Raw genomic sequence first — 12,817 nt, 5'->3', positions numbered from 1 at the left:
TAAACATCTTGAAACATTCATTTTAAGTGTCTCTATTTGTTTCCACAGTTACAATTAAGCCTACATATTTAAGGCACTCCTTTTTTGTTGTTGTCGTTTTTCTGCTATAAATGTTCAAAATTATTACAGAAGTGTATTTTTGGGTGAAAAAAAATATATATATGTTACTTGCCATTTCCTAACAACTAGCAATTTCTGAGTGTAAATAATAAAATACTTATTTTAAAGTGTATTGCAAAATGACGTGCCATAATTCTAATTATAGTGAAATGAAAATGGCACCTAAATACATTCCTCTACATCGATCCACTAAAGTTTATGGAGGCTTTAATTCAGAATTAATCAGAATTTTAATTGTTCCAATAAATCCATAAAACCACTTAAGGACCATTCACATTAGTTAAGACAACAAAACTAATCAAAGAGTAAGCAATAGATAATTATGTTATTTTTGCAAATAAGTGCTGATGGCCACTTATACAGATGGTAATAACACAAATGTACCATAGAGTAAACTCTCTCTATTCATATACACTCGTTCACTTTGATAGCCGTGATCATGCAGTAATAGCGAGCTGATTTGGGCTGATTTGCACTCAAACAGATGGTAATCAAGCAAATACATTCACATTCAACATAAAATACACTCTCACATATATAAAAACTTTTTAGAAATAAAAGAAACAAAGGAAAATGCGATCGCTGTGAGTTCCGCCTCTATCAGCTGACAGCTGCGTCAGAGCGCGTCACGAGCCCACAGGAGAGAGCGCCAAATTCAAATAAACAATCTTCCGCCTATTTTTCATTTATTCTTTTTTCCGGTGGATCGCCTCATTCTGTTTTTGGGACTGTACGCTGCAAAACCATGCCGTGTTTTTACTACAAAGACGCAGTTTCCGACCGTGAGTTATTCCATAACTGACGCAAACAATTCTGTCACTGAAGAAATGAAACGTAAACAAAGGAATTATGATCCACATTACAACGTTATTGCTTCGTTGGACTACAGGTGCTTCATGAGATGCCGTTCACTGGACCCTTACCTTTCTAACTAAACCGGGATTTAGCTGTGGATGTGTTTATGACTCGTTATTACGACGGATCTGGTATGTACAGCGTTTCTAATGTTCTAGTTTTTTATGTGTACTGCTTACACAAATGTATCAAATACAGTCTTTATACGCTTTCCATTGAAAAACAGCGATCTGTCGTCGATGCTTGAGGCTTAGATCTTTATAATGATACATAGTTGATCAAGATTAAATTTGTCCTGTTTCATTTAATCTATTCATAATCACTGACAGGTGCGAGTTGAGAGGCTTTGAGGAAGAGGGCGTTCTGGTGGTGTGGCTAATAAAAGATTTAACTCCTGTTCATACAAAAATCTCACATAACTATTATAATGTTTGAAAGGAGTAACGTTATTTGGAATAATGTTGGAATATTGTTTTACTGGCACATACAAAAAAGGTATCTAACCACATTAAAACAATTTGTTGTGAAACATCTAATATGTCTTTGCATTTTACTATGTTTACATACTGTAAACACTTGCTAAATATTTAGCACTTTTCTAAAAAAGCAATAGGCAGTTTGCTTTTTATGAGACCATCAGTTTTACAGCAAGATGACGACAAGGCATTCTAACTATAATGGACTATCAGAAGGTGGGCAGCCCTAGAGTGCACAACTGGATCAAAATGCGTCAGCTCTACAAGAACAGAACTCTTTGTCTGCCATGGCTTAGTGGGTATGCCTTGGTTGAAGGCAGCCTGAAAGCCACTTAATAACAGTGAAGAACAGATTTTTCACCATATGCCATGCAGGTCTTGCTGGGCTTGCATCTACCCCTACTATTCTGCTGCCCGCCTGCTTGTCTGCCTGCCTGCCTGTTCACTTCCTGCCTGCCACTGTACATTACATGTCTTTATTTCGCTCGGGTGTGGAGTCGTATGTCCATAATGTACAGAATACGATCAATGGCAAACCTCCAGGATAAGATTAAGCACAGCTAAACATCCTCTCCTGGCTCTTGCCCCTGTGAAAACATGACACCTTTGAGACCATCAGGATGATTTAGTTCTGCTTAATGTTCTTGTGCTTGGCCAAACTCCTGCTCTGTCTCCTTGGCCCTAGTCTATGGATGGAAAGTAACCTCTCTGTATGTACCTGCACGCCTACAGCTTTTCCACAAGCCACCAAAGCAAAACTGATGTTGTTCTTTCCCCAAGTGTTTCCAAATGAATCACTTTTAAAGGTGACAGCGATCACAGTTTTAACTCCTCTGACTAGAAAGCAGCTTTCCTCGGTCTCATCCTTCCATGTGATGTTTTCATGAAACTTTTTAACTTTAGTTTCTCAGGAGACTGTCATACTCGTTCACTATTCAGAATTAGGGATCAGAAATGGTGTTAATAATATTTAAATTAACATGCCATAGGACTATGTAGAATATATATACAAACCTAATTCCCAAAAAGTTGGGACACTGTACAAATTGTGAATAAAAACAATGCAATGATGTGGAAGTTTAACATTTCAATAATTTTATTCAGAATACAACATACAGTAGATGACATATCAAATGTTTAAACTGAGAACATGTAACATTTTAAGGGAAAAATAAGTAGATTTTAAATTTCATGGCATCAACACATCTCAAAAAAATTGGGACAAGGCCATGTTTACCACTGTGTGGCATCCCCTCTTCTTTTTATAACAGTCTGCAAACGTCTGGGGACTGAGGAGACAAGTAGCTCAAGTTTAGGAATAGGAATGTTGTCCAATTCTTGTCTAATACAGGCTTCTAGTTGCTCAACTGTCTTAGGTCTTCTTTCACTCTCTTTATGATGCGCCAAATGTTTTCTATGGGTGAAAGATCTGGACTGCAGGCTGCAATTTCAGTACCCGGATCCTTCTTCTATGCAGCCATGATGTTCTAATTGATGCAGCATGCGGTCTGGCATTGTCATGTTGGAAAATGCAAGGTCTTCCCCTGAAATAGACGACATCTGAATGGGAGCATATGTAGTAGTTCTAGAACTTGGATAAACCTTTCAGCATTGACGGTGCCTTTCCAGATGTGAAAGCTGCCCGTGCCACACACATTCATGTAACCCCATACCATCAGAGATGCAGGCTTCTGAACTGAGCGCTGATAACAACTTGGGTTGTCCCATGGCATCCCAGTTTTCCAAAAAGAGCGTCAAATTTTGATTCGTCTGACCACAAAACAGTTTTCCACTTTGTCACAGTCCATTTTAAATGAGCCTTGGCCCAGAGAAAACCCCTGTGCTTCTGGTCTGGATCATGTTTAGATATGGCTTCTTTTTTGACCTACGGATTTTAAGCCGGCAACGGCAAATAGCACTGTGGATTGTGTTCACCGACTATGTTCACCGACTCACGGGCATCCAGTATGATTTTCTGGCCTTGACCCTTACGCACAGAGATTGTTCTAGATTCTCTGAATCTTTGGATGGTATTATGCACTGTAGATGATGATAATTTCAAACTCTTCGCAATTTTTCTCTGAGAAACTCCTTTCTGATATTGCTCCACTATTTTTCACCGCAGCATTGGGGGAATTGGTGATCCTCTGCCCATCTTGACTTCTGAGAGACACTGCCATTCTGATAGGCTCTTTTTATACCCAATCATGTTGCCAATTGACCTAATAAGTGGCAGAGTGGTCCTCCAGCTGCTCTTTATATGTACATTTAACTTTTCCAGCCTCTTATTGCTACCCGTCCCATCTTTTTTGGAATGTGTAGGCCTCATGAAATCCAAAATGTCCAAAATTTCAAAATGTCTCACTTTCAACATTTGATATGTTATCTATATTCTACTGTGAATAAAATATGTTTATGAGATCTGTAAATTATTCCATTCCTTTTTTACTCACAATTTGTACAGTGTCCCAGCTTTTTTGGAATCGGGTTTGTACATAAAACTAGGGATGCACCATATTATCGGAACTTATCCTGCCGATAAAGGTTAAAGGTAACACTTTACAATAAGGTTCCATTAGTTACTGTTAGTTAAGGTATAAGCTAACATGAACAAACAATGAACAATACATTTATTACAGTATTTATTATCTTATTAATGTTAGTTAATAAACACAGTTGTTCATTGTTAGTTCATGTTAGTACTAATGAACCTTATTGTAAAGTGTTACCAGCTTAAAATATAAAAATCTGCATCGGCCTAAAATAAAAAAGAAATATGCCGATATGCCTTGTCGATAGACTAATAACTTGGATGTGCTCATGGTGTGCTAGCAATAAAATCACGTCAGCAGTGTGGTCATTCTTGAAGCAAACTTTTGCCTGAATGGTGATTAGATTCACTGTTTTTGGTTTGCCAAAAACATAATCGGAAATCTGGAATGTATTGAAACTTTAAACCAGGGTTCAAATCAGGGGTTTGAAGCAATGCAATAGTAGAACCATTTTAGGTCCCCCTTATAATCTTTCTGTTAACGGTTCCTTAAAGAACCATTTTTTCTTAGTGTGAAGAACATTTCAATAATCTGAAGAACCTTTTCTCACTATAAAGGACCTATTTTGCTATGAAAATGTTCCAATGAAGTTGTCTTTCACCCCACCCTACTTTTAGCATTTGCTATGGTTAATAGAGCTGACTGTACAGAAATTCAGTGACTTACAAAAGAGGGAAAGAAACTTATCTTGTACTATAAGACCGTAACATTCCATAATGATATGCCATGACATGAGTATTGTGCTTGTTACTCCAAAAATCTTATTTCTTACTAGTTACTAGTTACTCCTTTCAAAATTAATGTTATTACTTTTACATTATTATTACTTATTACTATACTTTTAAGTAAAAGTTTTGTATTAATTGTCATGTGTAGCTTGAAGCTATTTATAGCTATTATTTATCCATTGTTAGCCAAATACGATTATATTTCATGAAGAATTTTATCAAATGAAATAACATAAGTATATTAGATTTTTAATTATAGTAATATCATTGATTTTAGAATCAGAGGGATCTAGGTGGGCAAGATGTGTAATGCCAGAGTAAAGTAATGCCACAACTTACACAAAACACCTTTTCTCATAAAAAAAAAAAAAGCTAATATTTTCATCCCCTGAATGTAACCTTTTCCATATTCTAAGCTTTCCTGATGTGCTGGTGACTTCACATGCCTGTCCGAGTCATGAAAATTAAGAAGATAAATCTAGGAATTTAAGGACTGTTGGATTTCAATTCAGTAGGGGTTGAGGCATCAAAAGTAGGGTTGCCGTCTGTCCCGTATTAACTGGGACATCACGTGCCTAATTGATTTGTCCCATGACCTTCCTTGTCCTTTTTATTGACTGCTACGCTGATCACAACACTTGAGAATGATCAACGACAAAAGTCATCATCCAGTCACAGGGAATCGCATTAATGCCAATTACTGCCACTGTCAGTGTTTTTTGTTTTGACCCAATCTGTTTTGGTGAATACAAACAACGTGATTATTAGTCATGGCTACAAAATCCAGCTGCGCAAGAAAACATGAGGACTTATCTACCTGAGGGCAGACGTGATCAAAACTAGAACAGACTATAAACAATGCTATAAGTGTGACTTTGAGACCGTCACTGCTTCTTTTACATCTGGTTCTTATTATGATTCAGAAGTTCCAGCCAAGCCATATACGTCTGTCCCCTCACAATATACATAGAGACACAGACAAGCATGGTCAGTATGGTGAACCACATCACTTAACGGTCCACTCCTTTAGTGGACTTATTTACAGGTGCTGTATGAGCCTCAATTAACACTGATAGCAAACATAGACATAAATTGCATACCTGCTATAACAGACTACGTTGATTTATGGTTAAGTCAATCACCTTTATTTTTATAGTGCTGAATTTTCTGCATCCTTACTCCAGTCTTTAGAGTCACATGATGCTTCAGAAGTCATTCTTATATGCCGATTTCGTGCGCAAGAACACTTCATATCTTCATATAACTGTGATCATCAGGATTTTTTCATGAATAGAACATTCAATATCAATACAAATATTTTCATTTTCACTTTTGTTTTATTATCATTAATTTCAAGCATTCTATTTGAATAAAGGTATCAGGGGGAAAAAGTCAGTAGAATTGCACAAGCTATGCATTTTTAAAACATTAAAGGTCTAATTAAAAGTTTATATTAACCATAAGTTCATGTAGACAAAAAAAAACACACAAAAAAGAATTTATATCCTAAACCAACAGATGGCAGTATGTCTCAAAGAAAAGAAAAGAAAACACTAGAACATGTGCTTATGACATACTGCCAATGTGAGAAGGTCTAACGCACTAAACTTAGTTTAAGACCTCTTAGTGACTTTCAATAGAATTATATCCAGACATGATCTTTTTTATTTTTAGGGTCTATCAGATATGACATCCGGTCACCTCAAACAAGGACAGGCACTGCTGTTGCCCATGAATAAAGCTGTAAAGAACATTTACTACACATGGAAAATGTGGGCTGTGGTTTTCTTCTCTTCTTGGCAAGAGACTGCCTTAAGTAAAAAAAAAAAAAAAAAATTGGAATTTTACTGTTCCAAACATATGTTCCCATGGAAGGGGGCGGCACTCTGGGTTAGTCCCCCAACCTATGTGCAGACCTATCATACTAATTATTTTCACCATATTCAATCTGTACAGAAGCTGTTTAGATATAAAACAGTAGAGGGAAATATGTCAGACTGGTTAGATTACAAACATTTATTGTAGCTTGTGCGTCCCAGTTCATTTTAATCATCATCAGTTTAAATGAGGCATCTGCTATTTGTTGAGCCTTTTAAGAGTGCTATTATGGGTGGCATTGCCAGTGGTATTTGTTAACTTCTATAGAATTCTCCTACACTCATTTTTATAACAGAAATCAAGTTTCTGCTTGCACAGTAAAAATATTTAGTTACATAAGACTATATTGTGTCATCATTCTGTATATAGGAAAGTGTGGGTGAAACAGTTCATTAATAGGGAGGAGACCATGTCACATTAAAAAATAAAATAACAATAAACCAAACACAAAGTTCCCCAATTCCATTAAGTTAAACATTAAATGACGCCACATAGTTAATGATAAATGGATGTCTTATTTTGTGAATAATTAATAGAATGGTAAACAAAGGAAAATGTTAATGCATAATACTGTATCAGAAGTTCTGTGCTAGTGACATGTGATACACTGGAAAAATCCCAATAATCTGTGCAATTGATCAGTCTGTCTACAAACCCTCGTAAAAATGATTGTTTGCTAGATTTTTCAAGATTATACCCAACATAAGTAGGGCTGCTTCTGATACAACAATCTATTTCTAATGAGGCTCAGGATACATGTCAGTTAATGTTAAATGTACAAAATGTGTGGATCTTCCTAGTGAGTTCTGATGTTGTAATAAATGTCAAGAAGAAATTTTCGGGAACAGAAGTTGTGAGTGTAGATTGGTAGGAAAATATTGTAGGTTCAAGGTCAAGCTTCCTTTTAAAATACAAATTTTGTCTTTTAAAATTTTAATTTTGAGTGTGCAAGTGATCACATCAATGATTATTAGAAGTTTACAACTACTTTTCTTATTGTTTGGATTAAAAATAATTTAAAAGACCAAACTTAAAAAAGCAAGAATATTAATGGGTTGATCTAATTGGTAAACACACAAAAGATGTCACATCAACCTATTTGTGTCAACATGTTAACATTGTGGTGATACGGTTTTCATGTACAGTCGGGCACAAATACTAAAATTAGCAATGCAAGATGTCTGTGTACTGACAGATTCAATCTCAGTGTATCTGATCCTTTTCAAATTCTTCATTTTGTCCTCTCCTCTCTTTTTACATCAGTTTGAAAGAGAACTTCAGAGAAGCATTAAGACAACCACGGACATGCAAAGTTACCATAGTTGCATTTATTTGAAAACAGCAATCAGAATTTTTTTTTCACCTGTGCTGTGATTCGTCAAAACTGATATTGTACATATTGTTTTTCCACTGAAAATCACAAAGTTACCCTCTTTATTTTTATTTATGTTTGTCTTTTATTATTTTTATTTGTTTCAATACAATGATTTGTGCTTTTGATACCTTAGTTTGAAAGACATGTTAATACAGTTAAGTGAATAGCAGGGACTACTGACAAAAATGTCAAAGGAGTCAGTTACATAGATCATATACACGCAATACAAAATACAGATATATGCACAAGAGTGCACTGGCTCCATAATCCAGTTCAGTTAGGTTGCTTCAACTCCCCCCCAAAAAAAAAATAATAATAATAATATTCCAATCCCAGTACTAAAAGTGAGATCATTTGGGATTCTTTAGGAAGGTTTAGAAAACATAAGGTGCATTTTAGGAGTTCTCAGTATTGGAGTTTTCATATGTACATTTTAAAAAAAAAAGTGTCTACGGACTGATGGCATGCCCCGTGACGAACTCCTTCAATGTGTGAATATGTATGGCTATGAGCGTATACAGAACCATAAGCATCCGATATTTACATCTGTTGGAATGTTCCCCATACTAATCATCAACAAGTCAAATACTTCAAGCAACATAATTCACAGAAGATCAAAATACCTTTCACATCTACCTCAGTAAGTGGTGGAGGAAATGCAGAAGTGCGAAATTTGATTCACTTAATGCTTAACAGTTCTACATTTAAAATGTGAACGGAGAAGTTACAACTAGTGTATCCTACCAGCCAATAGGAAAGAGAAGGGTACAAGCACTTAGAACCAACTACCATACTGTATGTGGGTTTCATTCTAAAACATGTGCAGATATATCATTTTTCTGTATACTAGGTATAAACATTTACTTAAATTATATAGAATTCTAAATAAAGAGTTTACTGAGAAGTATATGCACACATACTTCTAAATATATAAAGCCATATTACATGTACATAATTTTTTGCTCTAATTATGCAATAGCAAAACCCATGCTTTACATAGAAAAAGGCATCCACAACATTAAGAAAAATGTACAATTTATGAAACATGATACAATAAATAGTATTATAGAATTGCTGCTGTACACAAAAGCCATTTCATTTCACACATATAAAAATACGTTTTAGTGCAACCTTACATGTATTGATACTTCACATCATTCAGACGAAAAGTGTCCAAAAAAGACGGTAAATCGCATTTATTATAAAGCAGGATACACAAAACTCAATATATATATATATATATATATTTACATGTCTTCGTGTTTAATGCTTATAAGAATATAAGCAAAAAGTAAAGAAAAGGCACACACATCTGTACATTTTTTAAAAGTACCAGACAAAGTCCATAAGCAATTTTGGTCAGGCTCATATATAAGTACACACACACACATGTTAATTCTTTGAAACTTTAAATAAGAAAGTAATTATAGTTGAGATAGCAAACCATGTTATAAAAGGCATGCTATTATACATGTACATTAAAACCACTGAATCAGTTCACTTGTTTTTTTGTGTGTGCATGGATGTACTGTACATGTGTAAATATAAAATGTGTGAGCATAATTTACCACTCTCCCTTCGACCTTGTTCACCTGTTGTTAATAGCGTCTTTTAAATCTTTGCCTTTCTTTATGGTCGCTGGCCTCTCTCCACAGCCCTGTTGGCCAGACGCTTGCTCTGCCGTCTCTGTGTGGAATAGAGTAGGATGGCTTGCCGTGGGAGTCTTTGATGTGGCAGACACACTGTTCTCTGCTCTGGAGTGTAGGGGGTGACTGATCTCTGTGCTGCAATAGTGCTGCGCTCTCGACGCACAGTCTTGCTGAGCTGCGGGTGAATGAGATAATGTGTGCTGATGGTACGGATCAGTTGGAACCGTCAGTATCTCAGGATTTTCTTCTGAGGCAATGCACAGTGAGGCGATTGCCTTAGTGCACGTTTGGATGCACTCTTCCTGCTTGCTTTCCTTGTCGGATATGTCGGTGCTGTCGTCTCGTGACTTTTGTGAGTAAATTGATGGAGCCTTGGGAGACATGGATTTTTCGTGGGACTGAGGTGAGTCTTCTGGGCCTCTGCTGGTGGGCCTTCTACCCTCGGAAAGGTGGAAGGACACCTCACTGGTGCTGGACTCCTCTGAGGTGCTCTTCTGCAGGGTAAAGCGTGTGGGGTGGGCATGACTGGTGACAGAAGTGGGCACAGAATGGACCATCTGGATGCCGCCAATGGGTATCATGGAGAACGGAGTGCGGATCTGTTGCTGGGAATGCAAGGGAAGGTGGCTAAATAATCCCTGGTGGACGCTGGGGGCATCTGCACTTGCGGCATCCCCTTGAAGATGAGATGTCTTTTGCTGGTCCTAAACAGTTGAAAGATATAGTTTATTTACGTTAAGAAAATATTCCAGGAAAATCTTAAAGGCAGTGTTTAGACAAATCCTTGTGAAGCTAAATTCACCTTGGGTGATAAGATTGGCAAAGAATTCTTGAAATACTTGTCTGTTTTTCTGCTTATCGGGGGCTTGTTTCACAGTTATTTAAACAGGACCTCTTAGAAAGTTTGGAAAATTTAACAAGACCGCAAATACCACTAACAAAAACAACAGTTGCCAGTAAAAAGGGCCAAGCTTACATAATAGACATTGCTCGTTTATCTTATTATCCCCCTAACTTCATGGTAACAAGCCAGGTACCACAGAAACGAATTACATTACTGCATACACTGTATAGGCACTGCAGTTTTCCATTTTCTCCAGGGAGTTATAAATCAACTAGTATACAGTATAAATAGAAATACTCCATCCTGTTGTATGATGGCCATTTGTTAGTAAAACATTAACCGACTACCACTACAATTTACTTGTCCACAATTGCATGCATGTAAAATATCCATCCATTTGCACAGTGTAATTTTAAGGACGGGATATTGTTGCCCAGCCTTAGCTATATTAATTTTTATTTAAAGTTTTATAAGTTACTGTTATAAGTTATAAAACAACTTACCACCTCCAGTTCTGCATGGCTTTTGGTCTTTTGGCTTAATGATATCATCTCTGCATGTGGGCTGGGGCTGTGCGCCAATGCACCGGTTTGATAATGGAGACTCCTCCTGGGGGACACAGGTCTGATCAAGCCCCTGCGGCTTCTCGGAGAAAGTCTGCCCGAGAGATCCCTTCCTGGTGATGTTGGCCGTCCTGTCTGGGAAATGGGAGAAAGATGTCCTCTTGGAGAAAGGTCCCTCCTCGGTGACAGATCCCTTCTGTAAGCATCCCGCCTTGGGGAGATATGCCTAAGGGGAGATGCTTCTCGCCTTGGTGACAAACGCCCACGTGGGGAGAGGTCCCTTCGAGGGGACAGATATCGTCTAGAGGAAGGTGAGCTTTCTCGCAGAGGGGAGGAATCACAGCCAGGTGAAGACAGACGGGAGCAGGAGAAGTCAAAGGAGGATGAGCTGTGTTCTGGAGAGAGAGCAAGCTCTTCATCCATAGAGCTAGGCACATCCAGTCTGTTTTTGTGATCTTCACCCAAAGCCCCTTGGAGGAGCCTCTGGTATTCAGCCATCTGGGCCTCTCCAACTTTCTCACTGGGTGCCATGAGTTGGGTGATCTGAATACTGGGCAGACTACTGAAATAAGTGAAAAGAGGCTGTTTGGAGACAGAGGCTTGAGGCTCTGGTGTGGATTCCTGTGAAGCAGCAACTGCAGTGATGGAGAGTGATGGGATGGCACATGGCTGTGGGCTTGTGCTTCGAGAACGTGTCTTCGGCGTTGAATCACCATCATACTCGTCATCATCATCCTCATCTTCATCAACTTCATCACCATCCTCTTCAGCACCCTCTGAGTCATCAGCATCAGAGAATTGGTGTTCTGCCATTATCTCTGACATGCCAGTCTTTTTCGATGCTCTTTGGACCTCCTCGGTGTCTGGAAAAATGAGCAATAGCACATTTTCTCAACTGACTTTCACAGGTTAATCAACATTGTTTGAGGTGTTTTAATTGTGTTTAGTTTATTCCTAAATATCAGTTGGTCTAGAAAGGTTACTGGGTTTCATTGCCTTCCATTGATAGAACATGATCAAATGGGCAAGATATTTTTTTTAGGTGTAATTTGGTTATTTTATTTAAAACTGGCAGTAGCAGTGTTCTGTTTTTAATTAGGCAATGGTGACTTTCACACTGGGCTTGTTTTCTGTTGTTCAAACCGTAGTTTGATTGTTACTGGCACCCCCTACTACACTGGTCTGGTTTCACACTCTCTTGATTCTGTCGAACCCCAGTGCATTTGTGGTCATCTTAAGTCATCGCAAATGGGCACAACGTATGACAGAAAACAGAACGTGGGTCAATATATTGTGTTTTTTATTAATTTGGTGCTCTTATGAGCAGCAGAGTAAACGATATATGGGTTTACTGTATATGCGTCACATGAAGACGTCTATTTTGACGAGACAGCGGGATTATCATTCTTTTGCTGCTCTGTCATGCTTACATATTCACGCGAACTGCACTACAGTTCGGGTGCAATCAATCTCGGACCACCTCCTTCAGGTAATCTCCGGTTCAGTACCCCATTGCGCACCCACGTTCGCCTGACAGCTTTCACACTAGCCAAACATAGATTGCAGTATTGGCTCTTTTCAAGAAAATTTAGCCAGAATCTGAAACATACCTGGCTCTTCTGTTTCCGCCTCATCCACAGATGTCACTGACACTCCAAGCTCTAAGCACTTTTTCATGTGAGCTTTTGACTTCATATGTTTTGTAAGGTTTCCTAAAAAAAAAAAAAAAAAAAAAACATTTTAAAGTGTTTGAATTGCTTGCATTGGAATGGCCAAA

General features: G+C 37.8%; 1 pseudogene; it reads right to left on the bottom strand.

Moving 5' to 3' along the window:
* Positions 1-7,922: 7,922 nt before the first annotated feature.
* Positions 7,923-12,817, bottom strand: part of LOC113051055 (transcription factor HIVEP2-like) — a 76,804-nt pseudogene continuing 71,909 nt past the window's right edge.

Source organism: Carassius auratus, chromosome 31 (assembly GCF_003368295.1).
Source record: "Carassius auratus strain Wakin chromosome 31, ASM336829v1, whole genome shotgun sequence".
NCBI lineage: Eukaryota > Metazoa > Chordata > Actinopteri > Cypriniformes > Cyprinidae > Carassius > Carassius auratus.
This window is presented reverse-complemented; position numbering and strand designations above follow the sequence as displayed.